General features: G+C 37.9%; 1 protein-coding gene across 1 annotated transcript in view; it reads left to right on the forward strand.

Moving 5' to 3' along the window:
* Positions 1–933: 933 nt before the first annotated feature.
* The window catches only part of LOC134226403 (uncharacterized), a 197,557-nt gene continuing 179,010 nt past the window's right edge, over positions 934–19,480 (forward strand). The window contains 1 exon segment of the mRNA XM_062707163.1: positions 934–993. The gene's annotated coding sequence lies outside the window, so the exon portion shown is untranslated.

The raw sequence follows: 19,480 nt of genomic DNA on the forward strand, positions 1-19,480 counted from the left end.
CAATCCCTTTACTGCCAGCTGATTCTGGTTAAAGCATTCCAATTCCATATATGGACGGTAAGTTACACAACTAATCCACTAACTGTGGCGGCAAATAAGACACGCAAATCAGTTCATTTGGTGATCCCTTTGAAAAATAAATCCTTCCAAGCAGTTTTGAAACAGTGAAAGTGCAGTGACTTATTGTTGCAATTAGCATTATGGACCCTTCCCGGGAGCTATGGTTCGCCTTCGGGCGTACGAAACAAGATTTTGCTGGTTCGTTGGTTACTATGAAAAAGTCGAAATCGGGTTCGACTCTTATAGATGACATGAGTACGGGGCGGCATGCAAACGCCTGGATCCATGGAGCGCATGCATGCACAATTTAATCTCGTTAATTTCGTTAAAGGACTCTGAAATCATAATTCAATCTTTTTATGCACATTTTCTTCTCATTTGTACGCTGTGTTGACTGAGGGTCTCACTCTCATTATTGGCAAGGTAAGCTTTTATTTATCACGGAAGGTAGTGACCGTTTGTGTGCTATGCTGCAGAGCGCGTAGGTCGTTATTTAGAGATTTTCTAGAAAATAATTTGATTTGTTCATCATTTGTTTCAAACGTGTTGAAAAGTTACATAGAAAAATTAAGAAAAACTCAACGACATATAAACAATTGTGCATACACATAGATTCAAAATTAAATTGACTAATGTTTCGAGTAAAAGTTTGGTGTGTTGGCTAAATGCGAGACAGGCAGTATCCTTATTAGCTGAATTATGTTGAGTTTAATCTGTGAAGCATAAAATACTGAAATGCAGTACATAAATTATGGAATGATTCATATATTTCAATATTGATATGAAACACTTCTCAACTTACTTTTCACCAAACAACGTGTCTTGTTATGTTTCGCTACATATCATATAATTAAATATATGCTGTTTCTTTTCTATTTACAGCTTGCTCAAGATGGTATTACAGATGGCTCGCTGACAAAATCCGCAAACTAGGTAGGTTGGCACAATTTTCTCACACACATTCAGAAGTTACTAGCTAAAATGGTGAAATCGGGCCATGCTCAAAGGTTCACTAATAAATGCCAGCTCCCCTCGAAAACTGTGCAGGCACCACAGCAGGATGGAAGACTTATAATCATCTCTTCTTTTTATCTCCACCTGGTATAGAGTATATGCAAATTGCTGGTCTCCGTACTGATTTAGACTTTAATGTCTTTCTCCCATTTATAGATTTCACTTTATTGTCAAATCTATAGCAACGGCAAATAAATTAAGCCAATAAATTGCGCTCCGATTTTCGCTCTCGCGCTGTGCACCTCTTCTACCGGGTACGTACTACTATCTGGCCTTTGACGGTTAGTTACTGCTTCATGCGGCGCGTATCGTGGCTCGCGGTTTAATGGAGAGTATCCATGCGGTGCTGGTTGTTGCGCGTCATTGGATAGCATCACGACCATGCTCAGTGGAGTGCCATCGGAGGAAAGCCAGAAAAAAACAGAAGATTAATTGAAACTGCGATACAAAATAATTCCAAGTAAGGCAAACTGGGAAATTTGGAATGTGGTGGTATGTAGGTGGTAAAATGGCAAGTATTCTCGGTACACTACTGGTATAACGCTTTCAAACGGCAACCTCTCGACAACCTGCACCGTAAATGTTCTGAATGAGTACAAGATTCACAAATTGGACGCATAGTCGAAGCACTTGCAATCCATTCCCCAAACCAACGCTTCCACATGTGTATATATAATGTTAAAATAAAATAAACTATATTAGATACAATTACTACTACTTTGTAAATTCATAATTTATAATTTCAGTCAAATACGCTTTATTTTAACATAATGTACATTTAAATTGATTTTAATTTAATTACATAGTTTTATATACCAATCGACTCAGCTCAACGAACTGAGCACATGTCTGTCTGTCCGTGTGTATGTATGTGTGTATGTGTATATGTATGTGTGTACGTATGTGTGTGCACAAAAGCTAAGAAAAACATTCGCCAGAGGGCAAAGCCTAGTTGATCACTATTGAATTTGATAAGGATCGACCGTTGGGTGTGAAAGTTATAAAGAAAATGGTACATCGAACCGAAATATATAAGCGCCATATAAGGTTGGTGCTTTAACTAAATACGAGAAAGGCAGTATCACTACTCGGTGAATTAAGTTGGGTTTTTCTTTTGAAATCACCATTCAGATTACTATCAAAAATCAAGGTGGGTGTGATCCTTGCTTTCAATCTAGGATAAAAATCACAAAAGCATGAGGATTACTACTCCTGGCCATGCTCACCTTCCCTGCAACTTGGGAGCGGAAGGAAGTGTTGATGTAGTACTTATTTAGTGAGAGGCCCCCCACTCAACGACACCCTCAAGTACCACTGAGTTGGATATTGGGGAAGGTATTCGTTGGGTCAGGATTTGCCTGTAGCTGACAATGTGACCATGGTAGATCTTACACCATAACACACCACGCAAAGGTGTCTACCCAGTGTTCCGGGGCCACATCCCCATTATCTTATACCGAGCAGATAGACGTTATTAAAGAAAGAATAATAACATGAATTATCTGGGGAATCACCCACTTCTAAAGAAGGGACACATTTTACAATGCATCATTCCAAGCAGATGCATTCTTTTTAAAAAAGAAATCACATTTATAATTGCATCATTCTGGGAAAACGTATTATTTTTGTTTACAAGGATTCGCATGCCTTATAGTTTTTAAAGTATAGTACGCTGCTCGCATACGGAAAGAGTTTACGGAAAATTTGATCAAAGCAAATTTGATAGCTGACTTTTCTTGCAAAATAATGGGACGGAATAATTTTCCGTAAGGAAAATTGAGAGCTCCATTTACTTTACACTGCAGGCGTTATTAGCCAGCACCGTACTGCTCAAGGATTTTCGCGCTCATGGGGCAAAACAATGGCAAGTCATTTCTTTACTCATGCTGAATAATCGACTTAAATCTTATTATTGTACAAAAACGATTACGCCAGGTTTGGGCTTTTGAAATGGTAGTAGAAACACATGTTGTAGATTTTAAAATGTTTTCAAATGCATAATCAGCTACAGGGCAAGAGTTTGATTTTGTAGAAACACTGTAGAAACACACACTGGAAAACACTGTACTATGTTATCTTCATAATTTACAAAAATATATTTATATTTTTGTTTACGTCGCATTTTCTACCCCCTAGAGAGAATGAGAGATTTAGATGTTGAGATATTGAGTGCAAATCGCTTATGCCGAGAATTGAATTGAAGTATGCCAGAAAAGCAATCGCTGTGACTGAAATACGTGCTACACTTCGTTAATTTAAATCAAATAAAAGCTTTTTCAAACGATGTTTAGCAAGAAATACTATTTTTGAAGCAGAAGTGAACCCAATGGCAGTATTATACGGGCCTTAAAATTGAGGAAAAATTGCTTCCTGCCATAAATATCAATTAAATAATGCAGTCGTACGCTTGTTAGGCCGAGAATGGGGTAAGAAACCCTATCGAGATCACAGCGGTAACAAGATAGAGTAATGCGTTTGATTTTAAGATGTAATAGATTCACTTCTTCTACTTTTTTACTAAGTGCCCTGCAGTGGCTGCTGTGAAGCAGAGAGTTGTATATTTGACAATGGTGTTCATTTTTAAAGTAGTTAACGGTTTGCTGCCTCGATATGTGTGTGATCGATTTGAAAGAGGAAATGATATTCATAGCCATAACACTAGAATCGCGGAAGAATTAAGAACACCCTATTTTGTTTCTATATTTTATATTCCTTTCTTTCAAAATGTTTTATTAATGTTTTCAATTCGATGCCTACACAATATAACTTTCGCCTCGATGATGATGATGGATTTTATTTTATTGATGTAGTGCTAGTTTGAACCTTTTTTGTGTAGTCTACAAAAGTTTGAGTCTCGCGAGCAGAATACTGTTATAATTGATTTCGAATTGATAATCAATATTACTTGTTTCGAGCCGATTGAATGATTTCTTGGATTAGTAGTAAGCATTCTGCTAGATTGTATTGTATTCGCGTCCATTGCCGAAACTTTTGACGACGGAGCGGTAACACAAGATTTGGCTTCTGTGTTATCAAATTTAAATTTAAATCTGAAAGATACTTACGAGTTATTTCCTGCGACTTGTATTATGACTTGAAACGCGTTCCTTGGTGATTTTTTTCAAAATCTGCTCGAGAAGTATAAGGGAAGATCCATTATTGTGCATTTTCAACCCCCCACTATGTCACACTTTTTGTACGAAACATCTGAAGGTTTTGTATGGATCGTCACATTTCGTTTTACCCCAAGTGTTACGTAACTAGTGGACGCTCCCTCACAAGTTTTTCATTTTGATTAACTGTAAGTATCTCTACTGATGTTTACGAAAGTTCGAAGTTGAAATCAACGGCTCATTTTTTCAATGTTTTTTGCTGTAAATAGAGGTGTGCGCCGCTGCCGCCGACAGTTTTTGGCACGCCGCTGCCGCCGGCATTTTTGCATCGGCGCGCCGCCGTTCAAAATATTGTCACGCAGCTGATCTATATTTTTCACGCCGATTCAAATTTGAAGAAGTCCGCAGAATTTTCCGTGGAAATTTCGAAGATTCAATCGAATTTCCTTAGAATTTCCCGAATGATCCACATATCATCACGTTGGAACCCCAGATAATTTTTACGTGATAATACCAATGATTTCCTTGAGAATTACCGTTGAAATTCCGTAAACTTCTCCGAAGAATTTCTCGCTGAAATAGAATTTTTGTCGTTAGGCAGAAAGAAATTTGGCCGAAAGTTGTTAGGCCGAATATACACATTATTTAACCGAAGTCCATCTAGCCCAAAGTTATTTGGTCGACGACCCTTTCCAGTTTTAAATGTTTTTCAATTGAACTTTTGAAGAATTTCTTATGGACAATACAAAGAACCTCCCGTAGAAATCCAAAATCTGTCCGGAAAAATTTTCGTTGAAATACTGAACATTTTCCGTGAAAATTCAAAACTTTCGCTTATAAATTATGAATTTTAGTGGAACAAGGTGTCTACCCAATTGTAAAAACAAAATTTCCTACTTCTCATAAGACTTGATCAAGCGGTGGAATTAAATGGGATGACACAAACTCGTCTTATGACAAGTGAAGACATTTCACTAAAAAGCTCAAAATAATTTTCTTAACAAATTTTCCTTATTTTTCCAGTTTTTTTTAGCTACTCGACATCAATTTTGAGGTAAAAACAAACGTGCCATATACAGATTTTTACAGTAAGATAATCAATTCAAACAAGTCAAACAAAACACGTTTTTTAAAAGAAATCATTGGTGGTCTGACAACATTTTTTCTCGTCAACTTTTTCTTCTTATTGGCAGAGGTTGCATATCCCACTACCACATTGCCGTCTCGCAGTTCGATGTTAATTAAGCATTTCCACTGTTGTTAAATGCGCGGTTTATCTCAGCTGTTTTTCATTCATATATCGTGAGTTTCCCGTGGAGCTTTAGAATGGTTTCCTATGATAGAAAGTTGTTTCAAATTCGGAGCAATTTTCACATTTCAAAGAATTTTCCGAATAATTTGCGATATGATTTTTGGTGAATTTCTCGCCAAAATTTCGAAAAAAAAATTCGTGAAAATTATAAAGGCTTTCTTACAAAAAATGCAAATATTTTATTTTTGGAAACTCAAAGAGTTTTTGGTAGGAAACCCAAATTATTTCTCGTAGAAATTTTCAACAATTTCTATAGCAATGCCAAAGATTTTCCATCAATAATTCCAAAGAATTTGCATTAGAACTCCCGAATAAATTGCCATAACATTTCTAATAATTTCCCATGGACATTCCGAAGAGTTTCGCTTATATGTCTAAAGAATTCCTCGCGAAAATTCCGAAGAATAAACGAAATTAAGCAAAGTTTCCCAAGGACTTCCTAGAAAATCTCCAGTTGAAATTCTGAAGGGCTTCTCGCGGAAATTTCGGAGAATTCCCCTTACAAGTCTTAACGAATGTCTTTTGAAAATTCAAATGACTTTTTCTTTGATATTACAAAATGCTTCCTTTGTAAATTCCAAAGAATTTTCCGTTGAAGTATGATTCTCAAAAATTGCCTGTCGTTTCTATAGAAGTTCCTGCCGAAAATCAAAAGATATTCTAGTATAATTTGCAATAAAATCCGAGAGGAAATTTAAAAAAAACGAAAATTTTTATAGACAATTTTCCTGCTCTACATAGACGAATTTCTAGGGAAAATCCGTAATAGTTTTAAGCCGTAGCTCAGTCAAAAAAAAAATCCTTAAAATCAAACAAGTGAACTTCCCACAAAGCTGCTGCATAAATTGTTATAAAAAAAGTCTACGTGGACTTTTGGTATACCCCCCGTCTCCTTTCGTTGACTAAAGTAGACTTTTTTGAAACCCCTCCCCCCTCTCAAGAGTCTACGTGGTTTATGGACGGCCCCCATGGGCATAGAAAAACGCAGTTTTTATTATGATTTATGGAAGTACATAAGAAATGAGCCCTATTCATTGGGTTGACTCAAAAGTCACAAAAATTCAAATGGAACAGTTATGCGAGTGGGGGCAGTATTGCATGAGCATGAGCATGATTGACCGCCCACGCATGCTACTCCGTTATTGCCAGGTCAGCTGTAATTACACAGAGAACCAACAGATGGTGTTTGGGACTAACCTCATCTTCAATGTGTAAGAACTAGTGACCCAAAATTAAGCAATACCAGTGCCGGCTGCGCCTGAATGTCAATTAGGGATTAGGAAGGAAAATGTTGACGTGATACTCACTTTGATGGAAGCTGACGAGTCACCTGCACTTCCACGAGAAATCACTGGGATCTTGGATATGTGGGGAGGGAGTGTAGCAGAGCTCGTTTTGGTATGCCGAGTGTAGCGTATAATTTGATCGAGGTTAAACAAAAACACAATCGTACGAACGTGCGCTAACAAATTGATTTACCGATCGCAATAAGCAGAACAGAATTTTCCAATGATCGCGCGATCGTTCTGCGTGATAAAAGAAATACGATGGGACACGCACACGCCATCTAATTAAGTCAACCGCACAACGCAGAACAAAACATTTCGATGATCGCGCGATCGTTATGCGACTAGAGAAAACACGATCAGACGCACCGTTTACTATTAGGGGTATCTGGGGTAATATGCACCCCTAGGACAAAACGACCTTTTGGCATTTTTAGCTATGTTCCAGGAATATTTTCAAGAATATATACTACTAGATTGGTAGTTCGAGATTCGAATTACATGCGCTCAGGAAAAACTGCCGAAAATGTACTCAAAAATGCCAAAGGGTCGTTTTGCCCTGGGGTACATATTATCCCAGTATTATCCTACTTTCCTATAATTCCACGTCGTTCTACATTTTGTTACGCACTAATTCATATATTTTCAACGACACAGAGTAGAACAAAATAACACGGATCTCGAAATTGTTCTGCGCTCTAAAAACTCGTTCGATCCCACACTCACAAAACTCAAGAATAAGCATAATAGAAACAATAGCACCTAATCAAACATAAGCACGTTTAAAATCACTTGGCTGTCAATGGCTTCAAACGTTTAACCAGCTTTAGGTATTTTTCCGAATTATCACTTTAGACATGTTAGTGTCATTCTAACGATACAATTTGAACTGTTATGCGAGTGGGGGCAGTATTGTGCTTAAACATAGCAGCCAAAAAAAAAACCGGTAGTATAAGTGTCAAACCGATGTTGTTGATGCAACCAATCATACACTACAACATGATAGACAGCATATGCCAAGTTACGCTTATTGAAGCCAAATAATATTAAATGGCAAAATAATTTTAATGGTTACAGCGCCACTAGCGTTTTAGTACTTACACAGCAAATAGTTTTGAAAATTCAACGACGTGTAAAATTGCAGCTGATCCCAACAAACGAATAAACATTCGATATTCAATTAAATTTGATTGAATTTTACAAGCAAACACAGGTTAACCTTTACTGTACCGACCTATTTTTTTGGCCACTTATCGATCCGAATCAAAGAACGTCATGCGACGTATCAAACTTCATGATTTTGCAATACCAGTTCCTTGCTGGCAATTTCGTATATTTTATGTCTGTGTCATTCTGACCATGTCCTCGGATCAGGTGCCCTGGGAAAAGTGGCCACTTATCGATCCGAATCAAACAACGCCATGGGACGTATCAAACTTCATGATTGTATAATACCAGGTCATTGTTGGCAATGTCGTATATTTTATGTCTGTGTCCTTCTGACCATGTCCCCGGATCAGGTGCCTTGGGGGAAGTGGTCACTTATCGATACGAATCAAACAACGTCATGCGACGTATCAAATTTCATGATTTTATAATACCAGTTCCTTGCTGACAATGCTGTATATTTTCTGCCTGTGTCCATCTGGCAATGTCCCCGGATCAGGTGCCCTGGGGGAAGTGGACACTTATCGATCCAAATCAAATAGCGTCATGCGACGTATCAAACTTCATAATTTTTCAATACCAGTTCACTGCTGGCAATTTTGTATATTTTCTGTCTGTATCCATTCGGCCATGCCCCGGACCAGGTGCCCTCGTGGAAGTGGCCACTTATCGATCTGAATCAAACAACGTCATGCGACTTATCAAACTAGATGATTTTACAATAACAGTTCCTTGCTGGCAATTCCGCGTATTTTATGTCTGTGTCCATCTGGCCATATCCCCAGGTGCCCTGGGGGAAGAGGCCACTAATCGATCCAATCAAACAGTGTCATGCGACGTATCAATCTTTGTGAATTTTTGAATCCAAATCACTGCTGACAATTTTGTAGAATATTATTTATCTGTGTCCGATTGTACATTTTTCGGTTGGTTTAAGTGACCTGGGAAATGTGGTCACTTATTGATCAAAATCAAACAATTTCATGCGGCATATCAAACTTCATAATTGTGTAATTGTTGCTGGCAATTTGGTATGTTTTCCATCAGTGTGCATCTTGTTGTGATCCGGACTAGTTGGCCTGGGGAAAGTGATCATTTGGGCAGTTCAAACTCGAAAATGCTCGATAATCTCAGGTCCCATATCTGTATTAGCATCTTTTTGACATTCAAGGAGTCCTGGCAAATATTCAAGGAATTTTACAATCCCAATTTCAATCACAAAAATAAAAAATAAAATCCCAGTTCAAACTTCTAGTAGCTGTATAAACTAAACCAGGTCCCAACGTACCATCTGCGTATCGATTTCAAGACGGCATACGACAGTATAGACCGCGTAGCGCTATAGAAAATTACATAAAAAACATCTTGCTTGTTAAGCTTACAAGACTGATCAAAGCAACGGTGGATGGTTTCAAAAGCTGTGTAAGGTTTCGGGTAGAAACTCCAGTTCGTTCGAATCCCGCCGGGGACGATGACAAGACGATGAAGCTTAAGCAAATTTGTTCCTGTTGTTCAACATCGCGTAGGGCCGGGTGTAACAGCCGGGGTACGATTTTCAACAAATCCAGTCACTTTATTTGTTTTGCGGATGATATGGACAATGTTGGACAAACATTTACAAAGGTGGCAGAACTGTACACCCGCCTCAAACGTGAAGCAACAAAAGTTGGACTGTTGGTGAATGCCTCGAAGACAAAGTACATGCTAGTGGGCGGAACCGAGCGCGACAGGGCCCGCCTGGGATGCAGTATTACGATAGAAGGGGATATTTTCGAGGTGGTCGATGAATTCGTCTACCTTGGATCCTTGCTAACGGCTGATAATAATGTCAGTCGTGAAATACGAAGGCCTACTACGGGGCACCAGAAGAAACTGCGGTAAAAAAAGATTCACGCCCGTACCAAATGTACCATGTACAGAACGCTCATACGGACATAAAACTTGAACCACGCTCGGAGAGGACTTGCAATTCGGACTATTTGAGAGTAGGGTGCTTGGGACCATCTTTGGCGGTGTGCAAGAGGACGGTGTGTGGCGGCGAAGGATGAACCACGAGATCGCTCAACTCTACGGCGAACGCAGGGGTGGCATTGCGCACCTAGACTCGAAACGAGCAAACCATGCAAACTGTCATACGAAAGAGTTATCGAAAGAAGATGCGCAATGAGGCCTCAGTATCCTGAAGTTAGCGAAAGCTGGAAGGGCAGTCTAAATAAATGAATGAATAAACTGAACTTGAGCTTGAGCTTGGTGACAGTACATTTCGTAGATGCTACTCCGTGATTGACTAGTATGAATGAATAAACTGAACTAGTGAATAAATTATTAGTTTTTAATTGGTTTCTCATTATTCTAAGGATTTTTCCGAGTTATTTTAAGGAAATCTCTCGCGAAATACTAAGGATTTTCCTCCAGACATTTTGCGAAATTATTTTGAGCAATTCTTCGCAATTTTCTCGGGAAATTTTTGGAATTTCATCAGGAAGTTTTTCAGAACTTTCATTGGGAACTCCCTCGCGAATTTTGTGAGAATTTCCCCGGGAATGCTTTGGAATATCTAGGGGTAATACAGAATTTTCTTTGGAACTTCCTCAGGAAATTCTTTGCATATCCCTTGAGAAATTATTGGAATCTCGTCGATAAATTCATTGGAACTTCCTCGGAAAACGATAAGTGAGTGACCACCAGAGCACCTGGTCCGAGGCACAACCAAATACACACATAAAGAAATTATTATAAAAAAAATCAGCAGGGCCACTTCCCCGAGGGCACCTGGTCCGAGGCATGGCTGAATGGACACAGACATAAATTATACGAAACTGCCAGCTATGAACTGGTATTGTGAAATCATGTAGTTTGATACGTCGCATGACGTTGTTTGGTTCGGATCGATAAGTGGCCACTTCCTCCAGGGCACCCTGATCCGGAGTATGGCCAGATGGACATAGACAGAAAATATACGAAATTGCCAGCAATGAACTGGCATTGTAAAATCATGAAGTTTGATACGTCGCATGACATTGTTTGATTCGTTTCGATAAGTGGCCACTTCCCCGAGGGTACCTGGTCCGAGGCATGGCTGAATGGACACAGACAGAAATTATACGAAATTGCCAGCAATGAACTGGTATTGTAAAATCATGAAGTTTTATACGTCGCATGACGTTGTTTGATTCGGATCGATAGGTGACCACTTCCCCCAGGGCACCTGATCCGGGGACATGGCCAGATGGACAGAGACAGAAATATATTGCCTGAAATGACCAGGAATTCACTGGCATTGCAAAATCGTGAAGTTTGAAACGTCACAAGGCCTTGTTTCAATCGGGTTGGTAAGTAGCCACTTCCCCCAGGGTACCAGGCACCAGGTACTTCCAAAGTGGCCTAATGATCATAGGGAATCTATGAGGATAAGAAAATTATTTTGAGCTTTTTAGTGGAATGTCTTCTATAAATGAATCTATGAGGTCATTCTGCTTTACGTATTATAACATCTGTCGATGAATTTATATTTTACAATCATTAAATTGTTGAGAAAAGGATTTTTTTCCATGTCAAAATATTCTATTACCCCAACGGAATCCGGAATATCTCCGGAACCGTGTAACGGACCGTCTCCAGATTCCGGGAACGAAAACTATATTAATTTCTGGATCCAACAATACCAGAAGCATAAAAATCGGTGGATATTTGACAAAGTTAGAGTAGATTGAAGGAAAAAAAGTTACTGAAAAAAATAGGTCGGTACAGTAAAGGTTAAATTCATTTCGATTTGGAAGAACACTAATATCGATTGAATTTTGCGTTTATTTGCATGCTCCAAATATGTGCATGGAAATAAATTTAAAATCACAACATATTTTTATCTGTGTATGCTCTACCGGGAGTACATTAGGAAAATGCTTCGGATTTTTTTGAAATCCTTGGGGATTCGAAAATTTATTTACGAAAACTTTAGAAAACTCCTTAAGGAATTGTTCTGGATATTCTTAGAAAAATTCCTTTGAAGGCTCCTTCGGAAATTTCTATACGAATTTCTTTGGAAATTCTATCTATTTCTAGAATCCCTAGAGGAGATTATTTTCAGTATTTGTTTTGAGGAATTCCTCGAGTAACTTCTCCGGATTTTTTTTCGGTTATTTCTAGAGAGTTTCTCTTCTACAAATTACTTTGAACATTCGGAAATTTTCTTAAAATTTCCATAGAAATTGATAAGGCAATTTCTAACGGAATCATTTCATAAATTCATTTTGGAATCCTTCTGAGGAATTCTTTGATTTTTTTTGAGAATTAGTTGAAGAATACCTTTAGAAATACGTTTGAAAATTCTTTTGGGAATTCCTTGAAAAATCCATTCGATATTCCATCGAAAATTCCTTTAGCAGAAATCCTTCACAATTTCTTTTTGATTTTTTCTTCTTGAAAATCTCTTCATGTTCTACCGCGGGAATTCTTTACAGAATCCTTTCGGAAATACCTGAATTACCTTTAGAAATTCCTCCAGGAATTCATTCAGGGACTCATCTTGGAAATTCTCCAGAAATAATTTAGAAAATTACGCTTATAATTCCTAGGACACGGGATTCCTTTGTAAAGCCATCCGAAAATTCTTTTGAAAATTGATCCAGAAATTTCTTCGAAAGTTCTTCCAGGAACTGCCTTGAAATCCTTAATTATTTTTTCTCCGAATTCTCCGAAGATTTTACAAGCAAAAACCAATTGATTTCTCGAATAAATGCTTAGCTCTCTTTAGGTATTGGTTCAGAATTTTTAAGAAATTCTTTTGAAGCTGCATAAATGTTTTTTTGTCCATAGGTCGGAACAACGATCCATACGTGTTCAATTCTTAATTTTGTTATTTTTTCATGTTTGAAAGCTCCCTGATTGCGTCAGAAATTCTCTGATAATTCCAGCATTTTTCCAGGTTTTTCAGGTAGAAACGGGCTTGGTGGTCATATGGCTATCGCTTCTGCCTCATACGTAGGAGGTCGTGGGTTCAATCCCAGGCCCGTTACATTCCTTCTACTTTGTACCTTTTCATATATTTCTCATGTTCTAGCAATCGCTAGAACTGGAAATGGGCTTTCATACCGTTTCCATCTTCTATCCCTATACCTACACAACTTGATTAGTTCTAGCAGGTAACTGTTAGAATTCGAAATGAGCATAAAAAAAGCTAGTTTCGGCATCCAATTAGAATATACACCACTCTTTCATTCCTATCACATTGGCAACCCGTTAACCAAGACGAACCTCTGCCATAGAACCTAACCCTCAGATTCCAATAAAATTCCGCAGGAACTCGTGGCGAGTGCAGAGGTGTTCTCGGCTTGCAGTGGGCGAGTAACTGCATCATCAATTCCTTCCCATCCCCGATGACCGTGAGGACGTGGCCAGCGCTGTTATCGACCATCCAAAATACTAGAACTCTCGGACTGTGCACATTGAGGTTGGAGAGCAAGTCCCATGCTTCCATCCATTGGTTCCCTGTGCAATTGCGATTGTTCTGGTCGATCACGGAGTAGCAACTACGAAATGCACGGTCATCATGCTCATGCTCATGCTAATGTTTTTCAGGTTTTTCAGGTAGAAGTCACCCTGTGGAAATTCTGGAAAATTCTGAAGAACTTTTGTCGCAATTAAAAAAAAATCTCGTGCCAATTAGAATAAATTTCCTATGAAAACTCCTAACAATTTTCATTGAAATTGATTTATTTTTTTTTCTCATTTTGAAAAATTTCCCGCGGAAAATTTCTGGTGAAAACTCTAGCGAGTTTCCCGTAAAAATTCAGTCTCCCGTGGATGTTCCGAAAAATGTTCAGTGTAAATTTGACAAAATATTTTGTTGAGTATTCTGGAGTACGAAATTTAGAACAATTTCCCATGAAAATTCTGTAAAGTTTCTCATGCAAATTTTGAATTATTTTCTCTTGAAATTCAAAACAATTTTCCTTGAGAACAAAGAGCTGCAAAGTAGTTTCTGTGGAAAATTCAAAAATAATTTCCAATAATGAATATTTCGGAGAAAAAAATCTGGAAAAGATGCTCCCGTTGATGTAATATCCCGAAAAAATGAAAAAAATCTTTAAGAACGTTATAAAAAAATCACCACGCCGATTCACGCCGCCGCCACCGCCGGTTAAAATGGCTTTCGGCGTGACGCCGAAAACGCCGCCGTCGCCGACCAAATTTCTGACAAACGCCGCCGTCGAGTTTCGGACCGGCGCACACCTCTAGCTGTAAAGTAATGTAATTTTTTTTTACGAATTTATATCTGTTTCATCGATTTTTTGTAAATCTGATTAAATTGATCTTAATTAAATATCTTATCGTCCAGCTCAAACCTTTGTAGGGGAATGTGGCGAGACCATAATGCTAAAATAACTAAAAAAATAGCAAAAATTGTTCGAACGAATATAAAAAAAAATCATTTTGCCCTTATTAGAACAAACCAATAGCAAAATATTTGCAGAAAAGGAAATATCAAAATCACTTATGAATAACAAACTTTGTTATGATTACATAATGAGTTCCTTATTTGTATTTCCTTACAATAACATATAAATAACAAATTTTACTATTATAATAAAATGTCTTGTTAGGATGCTATTTTATGTTATTCATAAATAACAAAAGATTAACAAAACCTGATATCACAGCAAAATTTGTAAATATTACGTTATTTATTAGCTACTCTCCTCTACCCGGGATCCGAAACCGAGAATAAGTGCAATCACATATTACAGTTAGCCCTTGTGCAAGAATAATATGTTTCAAATGCTTGATAAGTCAATCCGTCATATGTGCTTTTTTCTACAACAGTAAGGCACATGTGACGGATGGGCAAATCAAGCCATAAATTCATTGTACGGTCATAGGAATCGACTATAAACTAATTACCGTAAGCTATAAGGTAGGATTAACAACGGCTAGATAAGGACAAGATGCGTTCTTATTTTAAATATTTGTCCTGCTGCATGCCACTGTGCTTCGATATATTTCATTGAAAAAGTATTGTGCCTTGCGTTTACATTTACGAGTGCTCGCAAAACGCATTTTTATTAATTTGATAGCAATGGGTTGCCTCTTCATCTTATTTCCGCCTTCGCATTGCGATTTACTTTGATCATCTGGGTAAAGTAGCTACAAAAGATACAGCCACAACGTCAGCGCAAAGATCAATCCGTATTTTATATCGCAAAAATTTCAAAGAAGGTGATTGAGTCAGCGGGGCATCAAGAATCTTTTGAGTATCTCGGTAAAGCTTATCACAAATGAATTAATACATCTGGTAATCCTTGCCGCATGTTCTTTCAACATCAGTGTATAAGCTGATCAGTCCGGCAAGAACTACTTAGGGGGCGCTTAAACGATCAGAGTTTGCCGCAAAAGCGAAGTGAAAAGTATCAGCATGGTAAATCATCATGACCGAGCGACGGCGTGTATTTATTGTAGCCAACAGGATAAGGTAAAATATAAATAAATTGGTAGTAAAATCTGCAAATAAAATAAGCATTCATCCCATCTAAAGTAGGCAGCTACACGAGAAAAGGCAGCGGCGAGGTGAAGAGGACAGATCTGATTCACATAAAAGAAACAAAAAGATCAGAAACATGTCTCAGCGTTCGTCGTAGGGAATAGCTAACCGCACGAACAGTGCCACTTTGGTGGAATGCAAAGCTGTTTCATATGATTCACAATGGCGTAGCTAAAAGGGGATGCGAAATGCAAACCTTAGATCATGCACCATAGTTCTCCTCGTTTTCAACAAATGAATTTCACATTCTTTTCTATCAGATGTTTGCTCTTTACATATCTAAAAATGCAAGGCTAGTATAAACAAATGAAATTTCCGCATGATACTTATCTTAGATTCTGATACCGCAGTTAAGGGCATCAGAAGCAAAAAGGTCTAAATGATAAATTCGAAAATCAATAGAACTTTCACCAAGACATCGCTAACTCTCTGAGCATCTTACCTTGAAGGGGCTCCAAAAGCTATATTTATACCCCAGGTTATTTAAAAAATAAAACCCTCGTTACACCAATGACAGATTGTCTATGCTAGTACCCGTCGTACAGACAGACGTAATAAGCTTTGATTTTATCGCAACGATTTTTGCCCAGCATGATCAGATTAAGCATGCCTTTGAACCATTTCGATATTCCTTCCTCAACGAGGCAAAATAAGCGAACATGGTCGAAGAAAAAAAATTCAATCGTCGGATCTAACGGCAGGTGTATTTATCCAATTAGAACGAAAGCGTTTAAAGCCCGAGACACCTTCGGGACAGAACCGTAATCGATTGGTTGCATTAATCATTGCTTTTCACACTATTGACGATGGTGGATGGGTTTGTTGTTTTGTTATTTCTTTTGCTGTTCTGATCTGCTTTCAACATTTCAACACAGCGTAACATTTGAATAAATAAGGTTGCTTGAAGCTTAATTATTTGGCATTCCAGAAAACATGTTGTACATAGTAATACGTTATACATTTTCCAATGATTTTTATATTGCTCTTCTTCCATCGTTATGGCAACCACCGACGCCAGAAAGGCAACTGTAAGGTGTGACACAAATTTAAGGCTCCCCCAGACCTAAGCGATTCCATCGCCGCGACGGCGACAACAAGTGCTGCTGAAACTTCATCGGATTCAGTACTGCCGTCTCCGTATCGCGTTAGGTTGCATGTTAGGACATTCCGTGATTTTTTTTAAATTCGCTCTCCTGTATTAAGGACAATGATCAGTTTGGAAAGTTCTAGGACTAGGATCCTTCAAGGACAAACTTCTCAGAATCCAATGTTTTTCCACCTCGCGTTTTCAAGGGCACCTCCTTCAATACTGAGGCAACTGAGAACAACCATTTGACGGTTGGCGGCTCGGTTGGAAAAAATCAAAGCGGTTCGATTTTGGTTTGATCTGTCGGACCTGTTTGACCTGTCAAAGCTCGCCGAACATTTATGAGCGTTTGTAGTGACGTCGGACAAACTCCCATATATTTTTTGATGATAGGTGTTCAAGTTAGGGCATCGCTCGTTCGTGTGTGATATTGTTGGTCGAATAAATTGAGTTTTCGTGTCGCGGTTTGTAGAACATAGTCGATGCTTGACTAAAGGACGGGTGGCGTCGATGTTGGTCCAACGTGATTGAATGTGTGTACGGTATGCAAGTTGACAGACAGACAGAATCATGAACGAACCCAGTCCAATTGCTTTTCGAGATGACTGATCACATGGTGGACCTGTCTTGAAACGGTGCACAGCGCAACAACTGCAGTAGATCTCATCCCCAAAATTACATGAAAATTTCGTACGTAGTTAACGTTTGCGCTTTTAAACAAAATTTTAAGATTGAGATAATTGATTTTTCGATTCATACTAGATTTCAACCCCACTACCCTTAAATATACCATGCGGTACATGCATTGCTCTAATTTTAATCAATTAAAATAAAATTAGAGTTTCCACTGTATTCAATTGACTTGCTGAATGTTGTTGAAATGTTCATGTGAATAAAGCGAAACTGTTTGGACGTTCGATTCGCGTTCAAGTTAGCTGACTAGCCCAATTCGCTTGTCTAATATAAACTTAGCATTACTATTTTACAGTGTTCAGTGTTTAAATTTTTATCGGTCATATAAATAAAGCATGTAATTTAATATGTTGGCGAACGTACGCGTCTTCCGAAAGTATAACCCAAATATAGACGGCACAACAAAAAAAAATGGATTTTGTTTGTTCACATGATCGTCGTTTCTGTCGTTTCTTCCACATATCTGTAGCGTATGCTAATTTAATGACAGTACGCGTGTGGGATGACGAATGAAAACATAATTTTCTATAAAACCATTTTTCATTATTGTCATTATCGTTTTTGCATGCCTCACGTTGCTGTTTATCGATGTTTATGTTTTGCTCGTTCCTTCGTTCCGCAACTATGGCGATCCATTTTTTTATTGTTGCTGGGATACGTTATAGTGGGACCTTTTGTGGATCAGTCGGTTCAGATGTAAATATTTTCGGGCAAGATCGCCATGGTAGCGGTGTGGTTCAAAAATCAGCGAAAATTGCAGGTTTGTGATAGTAATTACTGGAAAGGGTTCCTTTCCTATCACATGCTTAGCATCCGATAAAAAGGCTAATACTGCTTGTGATAAGACCCCGTGCCAACGTGAGTGGTGGAATTAAATAGGATAATACTAACTCGTCTCATGACAAGTGATGATATTGCACTAAAAGTTCTTAATAATTTTCTCATCAGACTATTACTGATTTTCAAATTGAAGAATCAACCAGTTTTATAAAAAACAAAATTGATTCGATAAGCGCCAGCTTATTAGGAAAGATCCATTAAGTACGTAACGCAAAAAAAGTCAATTTCATCGCCCTATATCACACTTTTTGTATGAATTATTTAAATTCGCACTTCACACTTCGGGCAACTCCCCCTACCCCTATAAGCGTTATGTAATTTATGGGTGCTCATAAGTAACGTACTTTAGTTGTGTTTTTAACCGCAACAATATACTGCACAAATAAACTTCCGAATTCGATCAAAAATGTCTTCCATATTTTCCAGAATATTTTTTTTATTTTTCAATTTTATTACATTTTGATTGCCTTTGACAGTTGGAATTTCACTTTATGATAAAACAACAATTTTAGAATTCGCACTTCGTTGAGAGCAAGCGCTGCCCCATAAGACGTGTTATGTTATGGCGGAAACATGAGACTCAATATCAATCATTCCAATTTCTGTTTCGGCGATGTTAATCCCACAGTCTGTTTCGGGATTGTCTTGCGAATTAATCTAAGCTAATCTTTTCAATATTAATTGTGTGAAACTCGCATCTCGACGTTTTCACTAAGCAAATCAATGTCAAGCTGTTAAGATGCTTTGACAGATTTGATCATTTATATTCAAACATATTTTATGTCTTTGTCATGTGATTTAGTCATGGCAATACTCTGTATATAGATATAACATACATAATTCTTCTATCCTTTATATTTTAAAGAAACTAAAACTATTGCATTCCATTTAATAGCACTACTATGTAGATTGCAACTTTCCTGATACGAGTATTGGCCTGATTGTTGGATCGAAGAATTTATCGGTAAAGCAGTACTGTAATAATTATTTCGACCTGAACTAAATCATTTAATCATTTTCCATTTCTGGTGGTTGGTTTTCATTATTGAATCATAATTGACATTTTTAACGAATGGATATTTCAGCACTGTGATAAAGAAGCAATAAAGTAGTGCAGCGGTTTTGCAACCTGGGGGTACCTTCGCTGGCCCCAGGGGGTACCTCGAACAAAAATGCGTAATAGCGGACGTTGTACAATTCCAAGCAAAACATATTGATAATAAAAATAAAATAAAAATGTTGAAGAACATGTTAAAAATATGCTTTTGAACTAAAATCTAGAATTTAATGGTTCAGAAGCCTCCGGTTGAGAGGCATGAAGGTTTTTTTTCCTAAAAGCTCAGTTGTTTCGTTATAAGAAGATTATAAGCA

The sequence above is a fragment of the Armigeres subalbatus genome, chromosome 3, assembly GCF_024139115.2.
Source record: "Armigeres subalbatus isolate Guangzhou_Male chromosome 3, GZ_Asu_2, whole genome shotgun sequence".
Taxonomy (NCBI): domain Eukaryota; kingdom Metazoa; phylum Arthropoda; class Insecta; order Diptera; family Culicidae; genus Armigeres; species Armigeres subalbatus.